At 40.9% G+C, this 11,681-nt stretch overlaps 1 pseudogene; it reads right to left on the reverse strand.

Moving 5' to 3' along the window:
• Positions 1–2,201: 2,201 nt before the first annotated feature.
• Positions 2,202–3,710, reverse strand: LOC140536451 (UDP-glucuronosyltransferase 2C1 pseudogene; annotated as a pseudogene).
• Between the last annotated feature and the right edge of the window lie 7,971 nt (positions 3,711–11,681).

Raw genomic sequence — 11,681 nt, forward strand, 5'->3', positions numbered from 1 at the left:
ACTTTGTTGTCCCACCCTCAGCTGAAATAGAGATTCTGATTGGTTCTGCTATGGAGTTTGACTCCATGTTGTCCCACTCCGGGCTGAAACAGACATTCTGATTGGTTCTGCTGTGGAGTTTGACTTTGTTGTCCCACCCTGGGCTGAAATAGAGATTCTGATTGGTTCTGCTATGGAGTTTGACTTTGTTGTCCCACCCTCAGCTGAAATAGAGATTCTTTTTGGTTCTGCTGTGGAGTTTGACTTTGTTGTCCCACCCTCAGCTGAAATAGAGATTCTGATTGGTTCTGCTGTGGAGTTTGACTTTGTTGTCCCACCCTCCGCTGAAATAGAGATTCTGATTGGTTCTGCTGTGGAGTTTGACTTTGTTGTCCCACCCTCAGCTGAAATAGAGATTCTGATTGGTTCTGCTGTGGAGTTTGACTTTGTTGTCCCACCCTCAGCTGAAATAGAGATTCTGGTTGGTTCTGCTGTGGAGTTTGACTTTGTTGTCCCACCCTCAGCTGAAATAGAGATTCTGGTTGGTTCTGCTGTGGAGTTTGACTTTGTTGTCCCACCCTCAGCTGAAATAGAGATTCTGATTGGTTCTGCTATGGAGTTTGACTCCATGTTGTCCCACTCCGGGCTGAAACAGACATTCTGATTGGTTCTGCTGTGGAGTTTGACTTTGTTGTCCCACCCTCAGCTGAAATAGAGATTCTGGTTGGTTCTGCTGTGGAGTTTGACTTTGTTGTCCCACCCTCAGCTGAAATAGAGATTCTGGTTGGTTCTGCTGTGGAGTTTGACTTTGTTGTCCCACCCTCAGCTGAAATAGAGATTCTGATTGGTTCTGCTATGGAGTTTGACTCCATGTTGTCCCACTCTGGGCTGAAACAGACATTCTGATTGGTTCTGCTGTGGAGTTTGACTTTGTTGTCCCACCCTGGGCTGAAATAGAGATTCTGATTGGTTCTGCTATGGAGTTTGACTTTGTTGTCCCACCCTCAGCTGAAATAGAGATTCTTATTGGTTCTGCTGTGGAGTTTGACTTTGTTGTCCCACCCTCCGCTGAAATAGACATACTGATTGGTTCTGCTGTGGAGTTTGACTTTGTTGTCCCACCCTCAGCTGAAATAGAGATTCTGATTGGTTCTGCTGTGGAGTTTGACTTTGTTGTCCCACCCTCAGCTGAAATAGAGATTCTGATTGGTTCTGCTGTGGAGTTTGACTTTGTTGTCCCACCCTCAGCTGAAATAGAGATTCTGATTGGTTCTGCTATGGAGTTTGACTTTGTTGTCCCACCCTCCGCTGAAATAGAGATTCTGATTGGTTCTGCTGTGGAGTTTGACTTTGTTGTCCCACCCTCAGCTGAAATAGAGATTCTGATTGGTTCTGCTGTGGAGTTTGACTTTGTTGTCCCACCCTCAGCTGAAATAGAGATTCTGATTGGTTCTGCTATGGAGTTTGACTTTGTTGTCCCACCCCGGGCTCAAATGGAGATTCTGATTGGTTTTGACTATGAGTTTGACTCCATGTTGTCCCACTCCAGGCTGAAACAGACATTCTGATTGGTTCTGCTGTGGAGTTTGACTGTCTCCCTGTTCGTGACTAATCTTGCGTCCCAATTGTGACCTACACAATAATACCATAAGGTAAATACTAAATACTAATCTTAACAGTGGGGGTAATCCTTACATACTAGCCCGTTTTTGAACTAACAGGAAGTGGAGAAGCATTGCTATTAGATGGACCTCTACCTGTCCCAGACCTCTGCAGTTGTCATGGAGTAGGAAACTGTATTAATGACACTCTGGCTTAATTTGTAATTGCTTTACAAGCCCTACACATAGTTATAATGGTCTATCCGTACTTCTTTTTTAAATGTCTTAAAAGTCAATATATTCTGCTTTAAATGGATGTCAGTTATGAAAAGTACATGTGTTTAAGTACATAAATAAATAATGCTGAAATACTGAAAGTTATAAATGCATTCTGGTGATGCCCTGCCTTTAAAAACAAGGCTCTAATGTTTTAGGGTGAGATTTCAGCAAAAAAAAATCCAGTATAATTTTACCATAATTAAAATGTAAAAATTGATTTTTATTGCAAGGAATTAGTTTCATTGTTTTACAGCCCTAGTCCTAGGTAACACAGGATGGAGGGGCTGCAAATTAAACTTAATTTAGGTAACTATGAGTCCATAATACCAGGGCATAAAGAATTTATTCATTTTTCAGTTTTCTTTTACAGCAAGCTCTACAGCACACATATCTGATGAATGCTACTGTCGTCAACACAATCACTGCTGCTATACTGAGCAGACACAGCATCACATCCAGAGAATGGTAGGAGTACCACGGCATCCTGTAGGCCTTTGTCCGCAGGTGAGAGGCTCCTTTATGCCTCATAACATACTCAATCCAGAAGACAGCAGTGTCTAGAGGTTTCATAGGCTGGTCCCTGTGTAGCCTGGAGAGTCTCTGCATGTTCGTCCTGTAGGAGGCGTCATTGAGGACCTCCAGTAGCATCTGTTCAAAATTGTGGCCGTTCAGCTGAGCCAGCTCCAGAATTTTAGCTGCTCCTTTTGCTTGGATCCTCATGAGGTTATCAAACTGATCAAAGAACAGAGGGATGCCGAGGACGGGCACTCCATGGTAGATGGCTTCCTGGACTCCATTGGTTCCTCCATGGGCCACAAAAGCTGTGATCTTCGAGTGTCCCAGGAGGTCGTTCTGTGGCATCCAGTCCACCAGCAGGGTGTTGTTTCCCAAGGTGGAAGGTTTAGGTCCTAGATGCCTCCAGATCACTTTCTGTGGAAGTTTCGCAAACACGGCAGCAATTTCCTCTGCTGTGTCAGCTGGAAGACCATCTACCAGTGTTCCCAAAGACATGATGATGAAGCCATGTTCTCCTGAACTCTGCACAAAAGCCTCCAAGTCCTCAGGGAGGGGCTTTGAGGGCTTGCACTGGAACCCACCCATGTAAACAACATTGGGCATGGTGGGTCTGGGGAAATCAAATACAAAGTCCAGTCTCATGAGCCAAATATCGGCCTCTTGGAGAAGGCTGACAATGTCACAGTCATTGTCAAAGTACTTGTTGCATAGAGCTTTGTAATGAGGTCCCACCACAAATTTGTCCTGAAAAAGGATAATTGCATAGAAAAGGAAGTTCTTTACTCTTTGACTGAAAGTCATTTTGTCTGAGAGACCAGAACCTGGTACCGGTATGTAGGACAGTGGTGAAGGTGCAATGGCGAAATGGCCCTCACCACTGGTGATCCAGCGAGCATTCAGAACAAGTGGTAAGTTCAAGTAACGAGCCAAAACAGCACCAACACTGAGGGCTGGATCAGTAAGAAGAAGGTCATATTGTTCATCTTGTAGTCTCTTTATCAGCTCCTTATCCTCAATAATCTTGCTCATTGTATTGCACGCCAAAAAATGTGCATGGGAGATCATGGAGAAAAAATCCACCTGCATTTTCAAGAAAGTCAGGACAGAAGCCTCACCTCTCTGGATTTTCATCATGGTGTTTAAATACTCCTCAAAAAACTCCCCTACATTGTCAATGCCATCATCGACCTGTATAGACGTGAATAATGAGGGGTTTTCTTTGAGGTAAAAGCTGGAACTGGGTCGGATCACAGTGATTTTATGACCCCTGGAGTGTAGCGCCTTAATCAGCACCTGCATGTTCACCCAATGACTGCCGTCCACTGGATAAACCAGAATTTTGCTGCTCTCACAGCTCAGAATGAGGACAGAAATAAATAGAAAAATTCCAGTAAAGGAGTACTGCCTATTATGCATCACCGGTTCCATCGTACCTTCAAAAATACACAGGTTAAAACAGGTTAGAACTGTAGGAATTAATGAATGTGCCTACAGTAATCACATAAAACCCAAGGATGATTATTTCCTATACCGTGTTGTAATTAACACAGAGGGCTCTAGAGAAAAAGCACACACTCTAAAATACCACAGACATTTCTCCTCATTCTACTCCAAACCCTATTACATACTGTTGAAGCTCACAGGCAGTTTACAAGGCTATTGTTAAGACCAACAAAATGACAACACAAAAAAGAAATATGTTCAAATTACCTTAGGAGAAACCAGCGGCATGAAGAGAGCGCAAACTGGAACTCGAGTTCAAATTCCAGCATGCGTCATACTTTCATGAAGGCGATCAGAGCTGAAATTAATAATTAACTAAAGCAAATGCCAGGCATGAAAAATGAATTTCATGCCTAGAAGTGATGTATTTGTATGGGGGGGAAATGAGATTAATATTTATTCATTTATCTATCCACTTCTTTAAAACTATCAGCATCAGTAATTGACCAAGATTGTCTTGGGTCAACTTTACAAATCGAGATTGCTTTTCATTTGTTGTAATTTAATTAAAATAAGAGTGATACATTTTGTATTCTAGTAAAGGTCACTTGAGGGAAGGGTGCAGGCAAGGCAGAGTCAAGGCCAAGACTTTGTAGTAGCTAAATTATACAATGGAGGGGTCAGCTTCTTTTGCGCCAGTGACTGTATAGTATTCCAACTGCTTAATATAAGAGTAATATAAGAGTAATCCCAAGAATACAGTAAATATAAGAATATAAGAGTAATATAGTGCATTTTACATTTTGTGCTATCTGCATAATAACATGAGTTAATACGTGCTGCTTTACACATCATATTTTTGTGCAAAAGAGTAGATTACATCTGCTTAAGATTTGTCTGAACATAAACTTTAATGGAAAAGCCAGAAAAAAAAACCCAGCCTGACCAGCTGGTTGACCAAGCATGACCAAGCTAGACCACCAGCATGACCATCATGACCATGTTGGTTGACCAGCTGGTAGACTAGCATGACCACATTGCTCGACCAACATGACCACACTAGCCAACCAGTTTGGTCGAGTTGGTCATGCTAATAGACCATCTAGTCCATCAAACTCCAGCTAGTCAGTGAAACATACACGTTAACCAGCTGGCTTACCAGTATAGGGTATGTTTACCAGCTTAGACCATCTCTTTGGACAAATGTCTTAATGTGCTTAATGTCACAAATTTGTCTTTTGACTTTAAATATTTGCCTTGAAAAAATAGCCTTGGATATTTGTATAAATGCATTTTACATTCCTCAAAAGATTTCCAGTATGCTCTCAAACATTTGGACCCCATTGTATATGATAATCTAATTATATTACATTATATTACATAACTACATTTTCATGCTTATTTAGAATAATTAGTCCAGAACATACAGTACTGTGCAAAGGCTTTAGGCCATCTGTGAAAGTCCGATGTAAAGCTACCATATTTATCTTTATTTGTATGATCGCATATGTGTGAACATGTTAAACATTTCCACACCTTTATTCACAGTAAATGTCCAACATCTACTCTCTAAAAAAGGGGTTCTTCAAGAGTTCTTTAACAAAGGCAATAGTTTGGATGTTTCATAGATGTTCTATATACCACCAGAAGGGTCCACTATTGTAAGCCAAACAAACCCCTTCTCAGTGTTCTATAGAACCCTGAACTGAATCCATACAGTAGCTGGAGAGCACAGAGCTATATTAGTGTTGAGTTGTTTTAATTCTGTGCTATATAGAAACAACAGGATGTGGTAAAAGTTTTAAAGAAGTATGCAGTGGCAGTTATATTCATTTAAATATGAATAATGATATATGAAATAAATATAATAAATATGAAATGAAAACGCAGAGTAATAGACTGAGTGGTATTAAATGGTATGTAAATTAAGTAGCTAGCTCGCTAACATTATCTTACAGTTCCCCTACTAGAGTCCCTCTTCGTGCTTTTCCCTCAGGCTTAGGCTAGATATATAAATAAAAATGCATTCTCACAATTAAGAAATAAGGAGAACAGGGCCTTCCATCCAATTTCTGTCTGATTTCAATCAAACAAATTTTTTATTTATTTATTTAATTTTTTTACCCCTACTTCCTTCAATGTTGTTCCCAACACTAGGAGAGTAAAGACTTAACACGTCTCCTGCTATACATGCAAACTGTGGCAAAAGCAGTATCACTGGGCAGCCAACACGCTCAGAGGAAAGCACCAGGTCACCAGCTAACAGGCACCTGTTGCTGGCCAACATCGCACCTACAGTGATGAGGGGCGAGAGCACCATCTACCCACCTGGAGACAGCACAGCCAGTTGTGCTCTCTTAGACTCTCTTAGGCCGCTGATGGCAAGGCGACATGGCTCTGGATTTGAACTTGTGACTCCCTGGCCATAGTGGCAGTGGAATAGACCACTGAGACACTCAAAGCCCCCTTGAACTTTTTAATTGTAAATCAATGCCTATTAGTCAAATAAGTTTAATGTGGGTTATCATGGTTATCACATGGAGTTTCAGGGAGTACATTTACATTTATGGCATTTAACAGACAGTCTTATCTACAGTGTGTGCAGAATTATTAGGCAAGTTGTATTTGAGAGGATTCTTTTTATTATTGAACAACAACTATACAACTACTCATAATTATCAAAGCTTAATATTTTTGGAAGTTGGAGTGGGTTTTTTTTAGATTTGGCTATCTTAGGAGGATATCTGATACCTGTGCAGGTAACTATTACTGTGCAGAATTATTAGGCAACTTAATAAAAAACAAATATATACCCATCTCACTTGTTTATTTTCACCAGGTAAACCAATATAACACCACAACATTTAGAAATAAACATTTCTGACATTCAAAAACAAAACCAAAAACAAATCAGTGACCAATAGAGCCACCTTTCTTTACCATGACACTCAAAAGCCTTCGATCCATAGATTCTGTCAGTTGCTTGATCTGTTTATGATCAACATTGCGTGCAGCAGACACCACAGCCTCCCAGACACTGTTCAGAGAGGTGTACTGTTTTCCCTCCCTGTAGATCTCACATTTTATGAGGAACCACAGGTTCTCTATGGGGTTCAGATCAGGTGAACAAGGGGGCCATGTCATAATTTTTTCTTCTTTTAGACCCTTACTGGCCAGCCACGCTGTGAAGTATTTGGATGCATGTGATGGAGCATTGTCCTGCATGAAAATCATGTTTTTCTTGAATGATACCGACTTCTTTCTGTACCACTGCTTGAAGAAGGTGTCTTCCAGAAACTGGCAGTAGGTCTGGGAGTTGAGCTTCACTCTATCCTCAACCCGAAAAGGTCCCACAAGTTCATCTTTGATGATACCAGCCCATACCAGTACCCTACCTCCACCTTGCTGGCGTCTGAGTTGGAGTGGAGCTCTCTGCTCTTTACTGATCCAGCATTGGGCCCATCCATCTGGCCCATCAGGAGTCACTCGCATTTCATCAGTCCATAAAACTTTCTTGACCCAGTCTTGACGTTTTATCTTATGTTTCTTGTTCAAAGGTGGTCATTTTTCAGCCTTCCTTACCTTGGCCATGTCCCCGAGTATCGCACACCTTGTGCTTTTTGATACTCCAGTAACATTGCAGCTCTGAAATATGGCAAAACTGGTGGCAAATGGCATCTTGGCAGCTTCACGCTTGATTTTCCTCAATTCATGGGCAGTTATTTTGCGCCTTTCTTTTTTCAACACGTTTCTTGCGACCCTGTTGGCTATTTGCCATGAAACGTTTGATTGTTCGGTGATCACGCTTCAAAAGTTTGGCAATTTCAAGACTGCTGCATCCCTCTGCAAGACATCTCACAATTTTTGTCTTTTCAGAGTCTGTCAAATCTCTCTTCTGACCCATTCCGCCAAAGGAAAGGAAGTTGCCTAATAATTAAGCACACCTTATATAGGGTGTTGATGTCATTAGACCACACCCCTTCTCATTACAGAGACGCACATCACCTGACTTACTTGATTGGTAGTTGGCTTTCAAGCCTATAGAGCTTGGAGTAGGACAACATGTATAAAAAGGATGATGTGATCAAAATACTCATTTGCCTAATAATTCTGCACACAGTGTAGAGTGACTCTTAACAATTTACAGATTTTAAATGATGAGGTCAAACTTTCAATTAGCACACTAAATGAATGGCTTAAATGGCTTGATGGATTGTGTATTTGGTTAGGGGGGAATGCAGATTTTGGCACAGTGGACCTGAGCCTAAGGCTGGAAATCATTGTTTTACTGTAAACAGTACACTTCATTACATTCACAGTGCTATGCTAACACAATGCTTCATTAAAATCCACTCCTTGAAATCCACTTCACATACGAAAAGCCTGGCATCACTAATTCAGATGTTTCTTTCCTCCGTAGGAACATGCAGCAGCATTTGACTCAACCTTAGGTTTGTGACAGCAGTGTCAAACTTAAGGTTCAAGCAGAAAGTTAGCAAACCTCAACCTGATTGTAACCTGGATGAGAAGATTATGTGGAATAAACACTATGAAATCTTCCTTTACCTGAACTTACCTGCACTGTGGAATTTCTTGAAATTCCAGCACAATTAAATGACTTTCTTTCAGAATAAGGCAGTTTGTTTATCTGCCATAATTTACTGCAATTGGTAATATTTGGTAAAACTGCTTTCAAATTTCCAATTCAATTAACTTAACTTATTTCACTTATGTTGGTCCAACTTTTTTTTTGTGTGTGTGTCTACGCTAGAGTTAATCTACTCCTGACAGTCTTGGCAAATACTTACAGTGAAAGTGACCAGATGGCAGGCGATTCTGGCCCAAATACAGCCCTGTTAAGACACTCACGGGTTGGTTGTGGCAATAGTAAATGTATTCTGGGCCAAAAGCAACCCAGCTGTGGCAGCCACATTTAAGAATCGTCATGGCATTTGAACTTGGGGCCACATGTGGCCCACATGCAGCCGACCATGTAAAATGTTTGTGCTATTTTGGCCCAATTCTGGCCCAACTGGAGCCAGCTGTGACTGTGTTCCTGCGCCCTTATTCATCCAAAATTACCATCGCCACTCCATGACGGTCTGTGAGCCGAATGAAAGTGTAAGTGTGGGCCAGAACTGGGCCCTGACCTGTTTGATATCTGGGTGGTCACTGTAATGACCAGCCAGCAAAGAACCACATTCAGCTACCTTGAACATGGTAACTTTCTCTAACCCCCAATGACAACAAGGCTGGGCAATTAACTTAGCCATAGAAGATGACTGTACATCCAAGGGGAAAGACAAGACACTGGTGATGAGTAAAACAAGGGTGAATGACATGACCTATATATTAATTAATAGAAAATATGAGCTTCATACTCAGTGTGGAACCCATGTAAATATTTTTAAAAAAATATTTAACATACTTAATTTTCTTTATTTTATAATTCTTTAAGAACATTTAGAAGAATGTCAAGTCAATTGATCTCAACTTGGCTTGTTTTCTTATAATTAACCAGTTCTAACCACAACCCGTCCTATGCTTTTTTAAGTTAACTTGCATAACTGTACTTCTGAGTTCTTGTGTATTTGAATTCATTGCTGATGCATTTTTACAAATATTCAACCAAATGAATGTAAAATCCCTGCAGGTATTCTAAATCTTTGTGTAAGGCCTATTACTGTCAAATAGTTGCTGCACCACATACCACTGCATCATCCATCACCAAACCATATAAATGTTAAAAAAATTGTTAAATACGGACACTTTGTGTTTTCACTCCAGTATGTCTTGGGTAACTAACTAAACTGCGGACACCGTACTCAAACATTCACTTAAAGGACCCATATGCTAAATTTTTTTATATTGTTTCAGTCTGTGCTTTCATATGTTCTCTTTTTGTGGATTTTGCTGATCATACACTTGCTTCTGCTACGTTCTTTTGCTTTTGAATTTTGACACATTTTACAAGTGGGTGGGTCTATCACAAAAAGCAAGTCCAGCTACCTAGACGTGAAAACTCTTTCAGTGAGTGCTCATCGGTGAGAGTGGAAACTTAGATTGTCTGCAGCTACTGCACCTAACCACTGATCAAGTGTGAACTGTTATTAATCAGAATGCAGAAACTACTATAAATGATTTGGTATCAGTTAAGTATATATTTTGGAGTCCCACAGGGTTCTATTTTAAGGTCTATGAAACTGACAGTAATTCGGAAAGAACTGCAGTTTTGGGGGTGAAGAACTGAAGTGTGGGCCTATGTCCAGGGTTCAAGGAGTTAGGTAAAGATGTTTACTACTGTCTACTCCCCCTCTGGTTCAACAACGCCAAGAACAAGCCAAGAAACCACATGGGGCAGTGTTTATAGAGTCCAGAGTTCACATACTCTCCTTCAGATCCATCAGCGTCTTTTCATTATTCATTCCCACAATCCTGGACCGCAGTCACTGTTTTGAATAGGGTATCACCTCATGGCACCAATAATATTGCATAATCCTAGAAGATTTTTTTACATTGGAAATTTGGTCTCAAACAATGACTTCATGCAATGACTTCGCCTTACACTGCTATTGTTTTCTCTTCTACTTGAACAATTAAAATACTTACTGGAGTCCCATATGGTGTAGGATAGGATGATTCTAAGGGCCTGTGACAGACAGGGCCCTAAAAATTTATTAATTGAGTATTTTGGTAGAATTGTTAGAGTTGTGTGTAATTTCTTTTCACGGTGCGCCTTACTTATCACCTGTAGCTGTCTTTTCTGTTTTCCACCCTTGCACCTTCCTCCTTTTTGTGAAACGCTGGTGCCCTCTGTAGGCCAGAGCATGAAGCGTAGGACTTCTAGACTGATCATATCATGTAAGTGTTTATAGTAGGCCAAATAAAGTACACATAAGTAGTGACCCTGCATGCCTTACTTTCTTTTTCCATTGACTGATATACATTTATCTTCTTATCTGCTTGTCCTGGTCAAGGCTGTGGTAGAGCCAGAGCCTACCTGGAATCATTGAAAGCAAAAAAAGAATACCTTCATTTAACTACCCAGTCTGTTGTAGGGTACCACACACACACACACACACTTTTTTACTCAAACCTATAGGGGTCATTACCCAGGGGCAATTTAATTTGTATGTCTGTGGTAATATTAATAAACAATTCATTAAATACAACTGAAGAAATGTCTTTGGTCTTTTTGACAGCAAGGGTTTATGCTGTTCATTGACATCAACTGTATCAAGATTGACCTGGAGGTGCCATGATGGCATTTTAGGATTGTTGGAGAATTGTTATGTATTTTTTGGTCTGCTTTTGGCTGAACTTGCCAGGACAGTCTAAGCTGGCCATGTTCGCAGTTGTTATATTCATTCCTGAGTCATATTCATATACAAGGCCTTACCAAGCTCTTTGAATATGGTCGTGATGATAACTCTCACTTGAGCAAGTCCTTCAAAATCAAAAGGATCAAACCATTTTACCTATTAAAGGAGCCTACCCAAAAGGTAAATGCTCTGAGTTAACTACACAACAGTCCTGACCATGGAACACCTCCTGTGCGGAAGGGATTAGTGTTACATATGGAGTCCATGGGGTAATGTATTTATTACCTGGGTTTCTCAGTTAGTTCACGCTCGCAATTCCTGTTGTTTCTGTTAATAAATAACCATGAATCTGCACGTATTTGTCACTGTACGGCAAAATGTGTCCACCGCATTTAACCCATCTGTGGTAGTGAACACACACACAAACTAGGGTCAGTGAGTACACACACCCAGAGTGGTGGGCAGCCAACTCCAGCACCCAGGGAGCAGAGAGGGTAAAGGGCCTTACTCAAGGGCCCAACAGTGGCAGCTTGCCGAGCCC

The sequence above is a fragment of the Salminus brasiliensis genome, chromosome 16, assembly GCF_030463535.1.
Source record: "Salminus brasiliensis chromosome 16, fSalBra1.hap2, whole genome shotgun sequence".
Classification (NCBI taxonomy): Eukaryota; Metazoa; Chordata; class Actinopteri; order Characiformes; family Bryconidae; genus Salminus; species Salminus brasiliensis.